Below are 13,826 nucleotides of genomic sequence, written 5' to 3'. Positions count from 1 at the left end.
ACTCAGCGGGACAGGCAGCATCTCTGAAGGAGGGTCTCAACCCGAAACGTCGCTGATTCCTTCTCTCCAGGGATGCTGCCTGTCCCGCTGAGTTACTCCAGCTTTTCGTGTCGAAGGAACTGCAGATGCTGTTTTAATAACTAAGACACAAAGTGCTGAAGTAACTCAGCGGATCAGGCAGCATCTCTGACTGAAACTGCAGAAGGATCCTGACCTGAAACTTTACCTATCCATTTTCTCGAGAGATACTTTCTGACCCATTGAGTTACGCCAGCACTTTGTGCCTTTTGATGGGTAGTACAGTGGTTAGCAATGTGGCTTTGCAGATCCAGGGGTCTAGGTTCGATCCTGACATCAGATGCTGCCTGTGTGTTGACACATTCTCAGAAATACCTGTGAACCCATGGATTCTCATCAGGAGCTCTAGTTCCCCCCCCCCCCCCCCCCCCCCCCCACATTCTGAATTTCATGCCAATATGTTAAGTAGCTCATGTAGTTTAATTAGTGCAGGTATGTACACTATCGGATAGGCATGTAGGTGAGAATAAGTTGCACGGTAAATAAAGCAAGGGGGAACTTTAGTTTAGTTTAGTTTATTGTCGCGTGTACCGAGGTACCGTGAAAAGCTTAATGGGGGTTCTCAACCCAAAGCGTCACCTATCCATGTTCTCCCGAGATAGACACAAAAGGCTGACGTAATTCAGCGGGTCAGACAGCATCTCTGGAGGAAAGGAATAGGCGACATTTCGGGTCGAGACCCTTCTTCAGACTGAGAGTCAGGGGAAAGGGAAATGAGAGATATTGACAGTGATATATAGAGATTTAAAGAACAAATGAATGAAAGATATGCAAAAAAGTAATGATGATAAGGGAAACAGCCCATTGTCCAGTTGAAAATGAGTTACAGAAAATGAGACCTCAACAAGACGACTTTGTAGCTAGTACGACTTGGGTGGGGGAAGGACGGAGAGAGAGTGGATGCAAGGGTTACTTGAGTTAGAGAAATTAATATAGACCAGAGATGCTGTTTGATCTGCACTGACTCCAGCACTTTCTGTCCTTTTGAGGGGCTGATTTGATTTCTCTGTTGGTAGCCAGCATTGGCCAAATATAATAATAATAATAATAATAATAATGCATTACATTTATATAGCGCTTTTCAAACACTCAAAGACGCTTTACAGGGATTACTAAAACATAGAGAAGAAAATAAATAGATAGATAAGTAAACGAACAGAAAAAGGAGACAGAAGGTGAGGTGACGGTCAGTGGTTGAAGGCAGTGCTGAACAGGTGAGACTTCAGTGATGTTTTGAATGTGGTGAGTGAGGAGGAGTCTCTGAGGGTTTGGGGTAGTGAGTTCCAGAGGGTGGGAGCAGCGATGGAGAAAGCCCTGTCCCCCCAGGATATGTCTTTCCACCAAGTCTGCACTGTCCACGATCACCTTTACACTAATTCTCTCCTACACACTAAGTACAATTTACAGAACCCAATTAACTTACAAACTTGTACGTCTTCGGTGTGTGTGAGGCAACTGGAGTACCCAGTTGCCACACGATCACGGAGAGAACATACAAACTCCATACAGACAGCACCCATAGTCAGGATTGAACCCGGGTCTCTGGCGCTGTTAGGCTACATGAATGGTTCAAATATGGGCTAAATATGCATCACCCAGTGGTTATAACTGTGCCATCTCAAATTGTAAGCTTGCTTCAAGAGTTTGGTCTCAAGGATTAATAGAGGTGATTAATAGTTTTTTATTAGTAGGAGTATCAAAGGTTATGGGGAGAAGGCAGGAGAATGGGATTGAGAGGGAAAGATAGATCAGCCTTGATTTAATGGCGGAGTAGACTTGATGGGCTGAATGGCCTAATTCTGCTCCCATGACATGAACTTATGAAAGAAGATTGAAAGATTAACAGTTTTTACTGCAAAGTGGTAAAATTGCAAATGCATGAAAAGTAGAACGGAGATGAGGAAAAACCTTTTTACAACAGAGATGAGAAAAAACTTTTTCACTCAGAGAGTTGTAAATCTGTGGAATTCTCTGCCTCAGAAGGCAGTGGAGGCCAATTTTCTGAATGCATTCAAGAGAGAGCTGGATAGAGCTCTTAAGGATAGTGGAGTCAGGGGGTATGGGGAGAAGGCAGGAACAGGGTACTGATTGAGAATGATCAGCCATGATCACATTGAATGGCGGTGCTGGCTTGAAGGGCCAAATGGCCTACTCCTGCACCTATTGTCTATTGTCTATTGTGTATTGTAGCATGTAGAGTTAATTTAACATTACAGGATAATCGCATATTGCAGGATAAAGGTGTATTTTCCACACCACTAAATAAGTCGTATCTTGTTTGTGCAGTTAAAGTGGTAGGCTCATAAGTAAAGGACTTCTTGCAAATAACCCCATCATCAAAGTAAGCTATAAGACTATGGCAGCTTTTGTGTTAATGTATTTAGAGGTAATAGTGTTAGCTCTGGATCTGTCTCTATGGCAGCAGGGAGTAGCATCCAAGGCTGTCCCCATGGTAACCATGGGCCTGCATTAGAACAAGGACCTGACAAGGGTCACATAAACAAAGTATAGAGGAAAAATGTGTGGAGGTACGATGATGCATAGTTGGTGTCTTTAGTAATGCGGGAAATCTGGATATTAACAAACAAAGCATGCGAAAAGAAATGCAAGAAGGTGTCTGGAACAATGTAGTCATGGTGGATAATGGGCCTCCTTCAGGTGTCATCACCATGGTGGCCAAGGCCTAATCTGAACAAAGGAATGCTTTAGGCCAGAGATACCAGAACCCAAACAAAGGCAAGTACATTGGTGAAGATGTCATGTCTTATTTCTAAATGTGTATAAACTGGCACGCTTTCCACAATCAGAGTGTGTGGACAATAGCTATGAGGTGGTCAAGTCCCTCTCTCTCCTGTAACTGTTAAATGAATCAATAAAATCCTCCCTCTTTGACTTAAACATAGATTTGCGTGTGTGATTTTTTTTGTTCACTCCAGGTTGCCCTTGCATTAGCAGTTACAAATAAGCTCCTTCGAGAATTGGCCTTGTTTGGCCATTGGTATGTTATGTTCATTTGGCACTCTGAAACTGACCCTTTCAGATGACACAGTGGTGCAGTGGTAGAGTTGCTGCCTTACATCACCAGGTTCGATCCTGACTATGGATGTTGTCTGTATGGAGTTTGTACTTTCTCCCCATGATCGTGAGAGTTTTCCAGGGTCCTCCTGTTTTCTCCCACGCTCCATACATCAAAAACGTAAAGGTTTGTAGGTTAATTGGCTTTGGTAAAGATTGTAAATTGTCCCTAATGTGTAGGATAGAGCTAGTGTATGGGAGATCGCTGGTCGGCATGGATTCGGTGGGCCACAGGGCCTGCTTCTCTAAGCTAAACTCAACTATCTCTGCTTTGCTCATTTCATTAATTCCATTGACCTTTGACATAATTTTCATTGCACACTGTGGGGAATAAATGTTTTTTAAACCTATATCACGCAAACACTTTCCATATGCAGGGGACATCTTTCTCAGCAGCTCAAGTAACATCAGAAATTCTTGCGATACAACATCTACGTTGCGATACATCCATTTTATTTCTTGTGCTTCACCACATGTACTAACTTTTGCTGGCCATCCAACAATTACAGCCTGCTTTTCATGTTTCCAAAGCTTCGCCCATCTATCCTAATGCATCTTTCCGGAGTTTAGCAACAAAACAAAGTGGTGGAGGAACTCTACGGGTCAGGCGGCATCTATGAAGGGGCTTGTACTTATGACGTTTAGGCAGGGACCTTCTTCGGACAGATTAGTCTGTAGCAAAGTCTGAGCCATTATCCTTTCTTTCACAGATGCAGGATGCCATCTTGGTGCCTCATTCTCCAGACCAGTTGCTAAAAGATCCAATTTTCCACTTGTAACTTCCTTTCAGCATGGATTTTCAGGCCTTCATTGCGAGAGGATTTGAGTTTAGCAGCAAGGAGGTCCTACAGCAGTTGTACAGGGCCCTGGTGAGACCACACCTGGAGTATTGTGTGCAGTTTTGCTCTCCTAATTTGAAGAGGGACATTCTTGCTATTGAGGGAGGTTGCTATAGGTTCACCAGAATAATTCCAAGGTTGGTGGGACCGACATATGATGAAAGAATGGGTCGACTGGGCTTGTATTTACTGGAATTTAGGCTGAGAGGGGATCTTATAGAAACATATACAATTCATAAGGGATTGGCCAGGCTAGATGCAGGAAAAATGTTCCCCATGTTGGGGGGAGTCCAGAACCAGGGGTCACAGTTTAAGAATAAGGGGTAGGCCATTTAGGACTGAGATGAGGAAAAACCTTTCACCCAGATAGTTGTGAATCTGTGGAATTCTCTGCCACAGAAGGCAGTGGAGGCCAATTCACTGGATGTTTTCAAGCGAAAGTTGGATTTAGCTCTTAGGGCTAACGGAATCAAGGGATATGGGGAAAAAGCAGGAAATGGGCGCTGATTTTGGATGATCAGCCATGATCATATTGAATGGCGATGCTGGCTCAAAGGGCTGAATGGCCTACTCCTGCACCTATTTTCTATGTTTCTATGTTTCTATTTAATTTTTAATAGTGTTCACGGGTACATTTTATACTGGAGATTTCCCTGAGGAAAATAACATCTGCGACGATGTTGAGAATAAAATCATATACAGAAACAAAACATTAGCCAACATTACTATTTCTTAAGGCAAAATCCAATTTTTGGTGTTCATTAGAACTCCTCTGCAAAATAAAAGTTTCAAAATGCAATATATTGGTTATTCATTTAAACATATGTTGTAAGCTTGTAGGAGGCATGATGATAAAAATGATCAATATCTTGACCTCTTCTCCCTTCGTCCTTGTGATAATCCATGGCCAAGTCAATGGATATTTTTAAGGTGGAGATTGACAGATTCCTCTTTATTAAGGGTGTCAGGGTTTATGGGGAGAAGGCAGGAGAATGGGGTTGAGAGGGAAAGATAGATCAGCCACGATTGAATGGCAGAGTAGAGTTTCAAAGTCTACAGAGAGGGTTGGGCCTTTTGGAAGGGTGGGCTGAAAGATGGCAGATGGAGTTTAATGCTGATAAGTGTGAGGTGTTGCATTTTGGTAGGACAAATCAAAATAGGACGTACAGGGTAAATGGTAGGGAATTGAGGAATGCAGTGGAACAGAGGGATCTGGGAATAACTGTGCATTGTTCCCTGAAGGTGGAATCTCATGTGGAAAGGCCTGTTTCCGGCTGTATATATATGATATGATATGATATGATATGATAGGGTGGTGAAGAAGGCGTTTGGTATGCTTGCCTTTATAAATCAGAGCATCGAATATAGAAGTTGGGATGTAATGTTGAAATTGTACAGGGCATTGTTGAGGCCGAATCTGGAGTATGGTGTGCAGTTCTGGTCGCCAAATTATAGGAAGGATGTCGACAAAATGGAGAGGGTACAGAGGAGATTTACTAGAATGTTGCCTGAGTTTCAGCACTTAAGCTACAGAGAGAGGTAGAACAGGTTGAGTCTTTATTCTTTGGAGCGTAGAAGGTTGAGGGGGGACTTGATAGAGGTTTTTTAAATTTTAAGAGGGACGGACAGAGTTGACGTGGGTAGGCTTTTCCCTTGGAGAGTGGGGAAGATTCCAACAAGGGGACATAACTTCAGAATTAAGGGACAAAAGTTTAGGGGTAACATGAGGGGTAACTTCTTTACTCAGAGGGTCAAGTCAAGTCAAGTCAATTTTATTTGTATAGCACATTTAAAAACAACCCACGTTGACCAAAGTGCTGTACATTTGATTAGGTTCCAATAGAAAAAAAAAAAATGAAAACATACAGTAGTACGCAAACAGTTCACAGCGCCTCCTCAATGAGCCTCAAACGCTAGGGAGTAGAAATATGTTTTGAGCCTGGACTTAAAGGAGTCGATGGAGGGGGCAGTTCTGATCGGGAGAGGGATGCTGTTCCACAGTCTAGGAGCTGCAACCGCAAAAGCGCGGTCACCCCTGAGTTTAAGCCTAGACCGCGGGATAGTGAATAGCCCCAAGTCGGCCGATCTGAGGGACCTGGAGTTAGAGAGGGGGGTTAGAAGATTTTTGATGTAGGGGGGGGAGTGTCCATTTAGGGCTTTATACGTGAATAGGAGGAGCTTGAAGTTGATTCTGTACCGTACAGGGAGCCAGTGGAGAGAGGCCAGAATCGGGGTGATGTGGTCCCTTTTACGGGTACCCGTCAGGAGTCTCGCTGCGGCGTTTTGGACCAGTTGCAGGCGGGACAGGGAAGATTGGCTGATCCCAGTGTATAGGGAGTTGCAGTAGTCTAGGCGGGAGGAAATGAAAGCGTGAATGATTTTTTCTGTGTCGTCGAATTTGAGGAAAGGTTTGATTTTAGCTATGGTTCGAAGTTGGAAGAAGCTGGCTTTTACCACAGCGTTGACTTGCTTATCAAATTTTAATGCAGAGTCAAATATCATGCCGAGGTTTTTGACATGCGGTTTGACTAGGCAGGATAGGCTTCCAAGACTGCCTGTTATCAATTTGATGGAGTCGGGGGGGCCGAATAGGATGACCTCAGACTTGCTCTCATTTAATTGGAGGAAGTTCTGTGCCATCCAACATTTTATGTCCTCAAGGCAGTGTGAGAGGCTGTTTAAATTTGACTGGTTGTTGGGTTTCAGGGGGAGGTAAAGCTGAGTGTCATCGGCATAGCAGTGGAAAGAAATGCCGTGCCTTTGAATGATTTGGCCAAGGGGGAGCATGTATAGAGAGAAGAGAATGGGGCCTAGGATGGAGCCTTGTGGAACTCCGCAGGAGAGGCTAGCTGGAGCAGAGGAATAACTGCCTATGTTGATGGCGAAACTCCTATCTTTGAGGTACGAAGCGAACCAGCTCAGGGCAGTGCCATCAATGCCAACCGCGTACCGGAGACGGTCAATAAGGATGGTGTGGTCCACTGTATCGAATGGTGGCTGTATGGAATTAGCTTCCGGTGGAAGTGGTGGAGGCAGGCTCGATTTTATTATTTAAGAGTAAATTGGATAGGTATATGGATAGGAGGGGATTGGAGGGTTATAGTCTGAGAGCAGGTAGATGAGACTAGGTCAGAGAAAGTGGTCGGCGTGGACTGGTAGGGCCGAACGGGCCTGTTTCCGTGCTGTAATTGTTATATGGTTATAAGGTTATATGGCAGACCTGATGGGCCACATGGCCTAATTCTGTACCTAGAACTTATGAACTATTTTAGTTTAGTTCAGTTTGGTTTAGAGATGCAGTGTGGAAACAGGCCCTTCGGCCCACCGGGTCAGCACCGACCAGTAATCCCCGCACATTAACACCACCCTACACACACTTGGGACAATTTATATTTATACCAAGCCAATTAACCTACAAACCTGTATATGTTTGGAATGGGAGGATCTCAGAGAAAACCCACACAGGTCACGGGGAGAACAGGATCGAACCCGAGTCTCCGCCGTTCTCAGCGCTGTAAGGCAGCAACTCAACTGCTGCCCCCATGTATTTCGATCGAAGCATTCACCTCCTGGTCCAGTATAGGATTTATCATCCTTGTTACCGTGACTGCAGCAAGCAATAAATCCATCGTCAGGTGGCAAGAAGGGCACCCACTCACCACTAACTTATGTTTACGTTTGTTGCACTAAATTTATACAAAGTTCTCAGCACTTTATAGATAGTCATATAGCATAATGAAACAGGCCCTTTGGCCCAGCCCAACTATACCGAACAAGATGCCCCATCTAAGCTAGCCCCATCGACCTGTGGTTGGCCCACATCCCTTTAAACCTTTCCGATCCATGTACCTGTCTAAGTGTCTTTTAAATGCAGTTATTGCAACCTGCCTCAACTACCTCCTCTGGCAGCTCGTTCCATATACCTCTATTTAGGACAAGTGGCCCCTCAGGTTCCTCTTACAGTAAATCTTTCCCCCCTCACCTTGAACCGATGGCGTCTGGGTTCTTGATTCTGCTATCCTGGAAAAAAGACTTTATGCATTTACCCTGTCAATTCTTCTCATGCATGCTGGATGCCCATTTGCAATTTACTTCCAGCTACAGCAGAGTTTGTAAGACCCTGGCCACCAACTTCAGAGAATACTTGTATTTATCTTGTATACTCCATCAGTATCTGTTCAGGGAAGGTTAAAGAGAATCCTACCAGTAACATCTTCCAGCACAAAATAAATTATCCAAGTCCACATTCATCCTGGAGCTGTTCCCTGGCCCACAGTTTTTAATTTAGTTTAGAGAAGCAGTGCAGAAATAGGCCCTCGGCCTACCGAGTCCGCGCTGACCAGTGATCCCCACAAATTAACACTATCCTCCACACACTTGAGAAAATGTACAATATTACCGAAACCAATGTACCTACAAACCTGCACGTGGGACATGGAGTGTGGGAGGAAACCGGAGCACCCGGAAGAACCCAGGTAGATCACGGGGAGAACGTATAAACTCCGCACAAACAAACACCCGTGGTCAGGATCGAACCTGGGTCTCTGGTGCTGTAAGTCACTGCAAGGCAGCAGTTCTACCACTGCACCACCTCTTTCTTTTCTCATCCATTCTAACTGGCCAAAATCTAGGAAACCAGAGAGACCTCTATATACCTACTTAACATTAAGGTCTGTTAGATTCCAATAAGAACCAGCCTGAAAAATCTTGGCAACAAACTTGCAATGGGTATTACATTTTATTGACACATGTATCGAGATATAGTGAAAATGTTTGCATTCTATCCAGTCAAATAACACTATATGTGGCTCCAATGAAGCCACAAACTAGTACAGCAAACAGTGCAAAATACCAGAGTGCAGAACATGGTGTTACAACAATATTCATTACAGCTGAAAAGAAAGTTCAGATAAATAAAGTGCAGGGGGTGCATCAACGTTGGTTGGGAGATCTGCCCTTACACCCTTAGCTTGTGAGAGAACTACTCAGTAGTCTAATGACAGAGGGGAAGAAGCTGTTCCTGAATTTGTTGGTACAAGATTTCAGGTTTTGTATCGTTCGCCCGACGGGAGAGGGAAGAATTAATTACATTTTGACGCATTGCAATCCATCAAACTTCTATTTCAAATATCTTTGAATCTGTCACAGAAGATACTTTATGTTGCCAGTTGCGAGGTCATGCTCCAGTTATATAAGACATTGGTGAGGCCTCATTTAGAGTATTGTGTTCAATTTCTGGGCACCATGTTATAGGAAAGATGTTGTCAAGTTGGAAAGGTTACAAAGAAGAGTTATGAGAACTCGAGGGTGTGAGCTATTGGGAGAGGTTGAATAGGCTGAAGTAACCTCCTTGAAGTGCAGGATGAGGGGTGATCTTCTAGAGGTGTACAAAATCATGAGAGGAATAGATCGGGTAAACGCCCAGAGTCTCTTGCCCAGAGTGGGGGAACCAAGAACCAGAGGACATTGGTTTAAGGTAAAGGGGGAAAGGTTTAATGGGAATCTGAGGGGCAATTTTTTTACATGTTGGTCGTTGTGGGCAAGTGGGCCCAAAGGGCCTGTTTCCACACTGTATGCTGTATTACTCGATGATTTCTACGATATAATTTCATTTGAAAATTAACATTTACAATGGCATTTGCCGTAGCCCCCTTCAAAAAAAGGAAATTACATATTTTTCAACATTTGGAAGAAGTAAATCCAATTCTTTGCCCAACAATTGCTTATATATTTAGATTATTCTCCAATTAATCCCGTGTATCTACAGTGGGTGATTTAAACCCAAACTCTGAAATTTAACGGAACGATGTTTGATTGTACATGCTCTGCAGACAAGATAAATAGTGGTGCCATCTGTGCCAACCTCAATTCAACTGGCCTTAATAAACGGAAAAAAATATTTTGTTATTTTGGCTGCTGAATTCAAATTTAGTTTGCTATTGTGAATTTGGCAGCCTTGTAAGTTATTCAATCCACACAGATGTGCCCACTAAAGGGAGAGAAAATCAGAATAGTCCATATTTAATTATTTTGTGATGTGTTCAAACTCTCTAATGGTATTAAGTATTTTCTCTGTGAGCTTTCTCGGTGTTGATATTGATATTCAAAATAACTTTAATTAAATGTTTATGCTAAATAGTTATTCTTTTGTTTCCTTACTCTTTTACTTTCCTGATAACTGCACGCTCCAATCTTCAGTTGTATCCCTGACCTTTGAGAAAATGTAATGAATTATTTCTTGAAATGCCACTTACATGTGTAAGCATCAGCTAAAAAGGCAGCACCTCTGTTCTATTGAATGCATTCAAGAGAGAGCTAGATCGAGCTCTTAAGGATAGCGGAGTCAGGGGGTATGGGGAGAAGGCAGGAACGGGGTACTGATTGAGAATGATCAGCCATGATCACATTGAATGGCGGTGCTGGCTCGAAGGGCCGAATGGCCTCCTCCTGCACCTATTGTCTATTGTCTATTGTCTATTGCCAGCAAGTAGGCACCATTGCTTTAGACCACCTGCAAAACAAAGGGATTTTTTTTTTTTTTAATCATCCAATTTACAGGTGAGACTCTATGAACATTATTCTGATTCCAACCAAGAGGTTTAGTTTTAGTTATTGAGATGCAGCATGGAAGCAAGCCCTTTGGCCCATCAAATCCAAGCCAACCTGAATGCACAGAATTTATTACCCAGAGTAAAGGAATCAAGAACCAGAGGACATACATTATGACCCGATGAGCCAAAACATTATGACCACCTGCCTGATATGCTGTTGGTCCTCCGTGTGCAGCCCCATACGCAGCAGGGTGCAATGCACTGTGTATTGGAACACATTCCTCATGTGACCACCATTAAACTTATCTGTGACTTGTGCCACAGTCGATCTGTCGGTTTGGACCAGACGGGATAGCCTTCGTTGCCCTCGCGCATCGATGAGCCTTGGGTGCCCAACACCCTCTCGCTGGTTTGTGGTTTGTCCCTCCTCAGACCACTGTCGGTAGGTACTCACCACTGCTGACCGGGAGCACACCACAAGCCTTGCCGTTTCAGAGATGCTCTGACCCAGTCGTCTGGCCATAACAATTTGGCCCTTGTCAAAGTCGCTCAGGTCTTTACTCCTGCCCATTTCTCCTGCATCCAACACATCAACTTCAAGAACTGACTGTTCACTTGCTGCCTAATATATCCCACCCCTTGACATGTGCCATTGTAACAAGGTAATCAATGTTATTCACTTCACCTGTCAGTGGTCATAATGTTTTGGCTGATCGGTGTTTGTTTAAGGTGAGAGGGGGAAAGTTTAATAGGAGCCTGAGGGGCAACTTTTTTGTACACAGAGGGTGACGGGTATGTGGAACGAGCTGTCAGAGGAGTTTGTTTGGTAGGCACTATAACACTGTAGCATTATTTAAAAGACACTAGACCAAGTCAAGTCAAGTTTATTTGTCACATACGCATACGAGATGTGCAGTGAACCAAAGACGAGGTGTGCGTCTACCAAAGCTAACGTTCTACTCCCAGCTTAAAGAAGGCAAACGTAAAAGAGGCGGACAAAAATAGTGATTCAAAGACGCCTTAAAGGCCAGCATGAAGAAATGTGAAATCCACATTGAAAATTAGGAAACCAATGCTAAGGACAGGAAACTCTGGCCAACCGTCATCCAAAAAGGAACAGCGACCTTCGAAGCCAACAGATGCGCAGAATTAGAAGAAAAGAGAAGTAAACGGAAGGAGAGGCAGCAACAACCAAAGCCCGATCTGACACCTGGAATTACCGGCCCTGAATGCCGAAGAACTTTCAAAGCCAGGATTGGACTCAAAAGCCACCTGAGAGTTCATTAAAAAAATGAAACGTAGACCATCGTCAGCGACCTCGAGGGATAGCCATGACGATGACACCTATACGCACCTCAAGAGCTGGTATACCCTACATTCTACCATTACCTATAACCTGTGTCTACAAGATCCCACTGCATCATTATCAATGATTATTTCCTGCAACTGGTGAGGCAACTTGTATACGAAAATAACACAACGTGGTGTGGTGAAACATTCAATTAGAGTCTTAGAGTGATGCAGCAAGGAAACAGGCCCACGCCAGCCAACATGTCCCAGCTACACTAGTCCCACCTGCCCGCGTTTGGTCCATATCCCTCCAAACCTGTCCTATCCGTGTACCTGTCTAACTGTTTGTTAAACGTTGGGATAGTCCCTGCCTCAACTATTTCCTCTGGCAGCTTGTTCCATGCACCCAACACACTTTGTGTGAAAAAGTTGCCCCTCAGATTCCTATTAAATCTTTTCCCTTAAATCGAGGTCCTCTGGTCCTCGATTCACCTACTCTGGGCAAGAGATTGTGTGCATCTACCCGATCTATTCCTCTCATGATCTTATACTCACTGCTCTCTTCACACAGTGCCTCAATCAAGCATTTTCTGGGTCCAAGCGAGTGACTGTATGTGGCAAAGGACCATTTTGTAACTTTCAATAGCATTACCTGATACATTAATTAAATTGATGTAGTTATTGTATATTCAGAATCCTATTTGAAGTTATTGAAGTTTGAGATGGATTACATTGCCTCAAGTGTTTCTAAAGTAATAAAACCGGATCTAATTGAGACTTACAGTAAAAGATGGGGTATGATTTTGAAATACTTCAATATGAAGTAATATAATTGGATTCTTTGCAGAATATTTGGTAACAAATACACAAATGATAAAATGCATAAATATACATTTTGTATGTTTCTGGTGCATTAAGTGCATATTTTACATTTCTATATGATAAGGCTGTAATTGCAAAGGAGTCATAAACAATCGATATTATATTTATTTAATGAGTTGTAGAAAATGATAAATGAAGTATCTCTGTCATACCATTTAATTCGGAGATTCACAGGCTCTTGATTAGTAAGAGTGTCAAAGGTTATGGGGAGAAGGCAGGAGAACGGGGTTGAGAGGGAAAGATAGATCAGTAGACAATAGACACTAGACAATAGGTGCAGGAGTAGGTCATTCGGCCCTTTGAGCCATGATTGAATGGTGGACTCGATGGCTCGAATAGTCTAATTCTGCTCCTGTGTCTTACGAACTTATGAACCATCTGTATGAGTTTTTAATGTAAGAATGTATTTTTATAGTTTTTGTTGTACCTTCCTCAACTACTTTCTCTGGCAGCTCATTCCATATACGTGCCATCCCTGAAGAAATCACAGTTGCCCCTTGTTTAGTTTCATTTAGTTTATTATTGTCACGTGTGCCGAATGTACAGTGAAAAGATTTTTTTTAGATTTAGATTTAGATTTAGAGATACAGCGCTGAAACAGGCCCTTCGGCCCACCGAGTCCACGCCGCCCAGCGATCCCCGCACATTAACACTATCCTACACACACTAGGGACAATTTTTATTTTTTTAACATATTACCCAGTCAATTAACCTACACACCTGTACCCCTTGCAAGGGGTGACATAGAATCAGGAGATGTTGAATCAGTATGGATAGAAATGAGGAATTGTAAGGGTAAAAATACCCTAATGGCCCCCAAACAGTAGCCTCGACATAGGGTGCAAGTTGAATCAGGAGATAAAATTGGCGTGTCACAAATGTAATGCTACGGTGGGTATGGGAGATTTCAACATGCAGGTAGACTGGGAAAATCAGGTTGGAAATGGACCCCAGGAAAGAGAGTTTGTAGAGTGCCTTCGAGATGGATTCTTAGAACAGCTTGTACTGGAGCCTACCAGGGAGAAGGTAATTCTGGATTTAGTGTTGTGTAATGATCCTGATCTGATAAGGGGACTAGAGGTAAAAGAGCCATTAGGAGGCAGTGATCACA

Source organism: Rhinoraja longicauda, chromosome 4, assembly GCF_053455715.1.
Source record: "Rhinoraja longicauda isolate Sanriku21f chromosome 4, sRhiLon1.1, whole genome shotgun sequence".
NCBI lineage: Eukaryota > Metazoa > Chordata > Chondrichthyes > Rajiformes > Arhynchobatidae > Rhinoraja > Rhinoraja longicauda.
Note: the sequence above shows the minus strand (reverse complement) of the source record.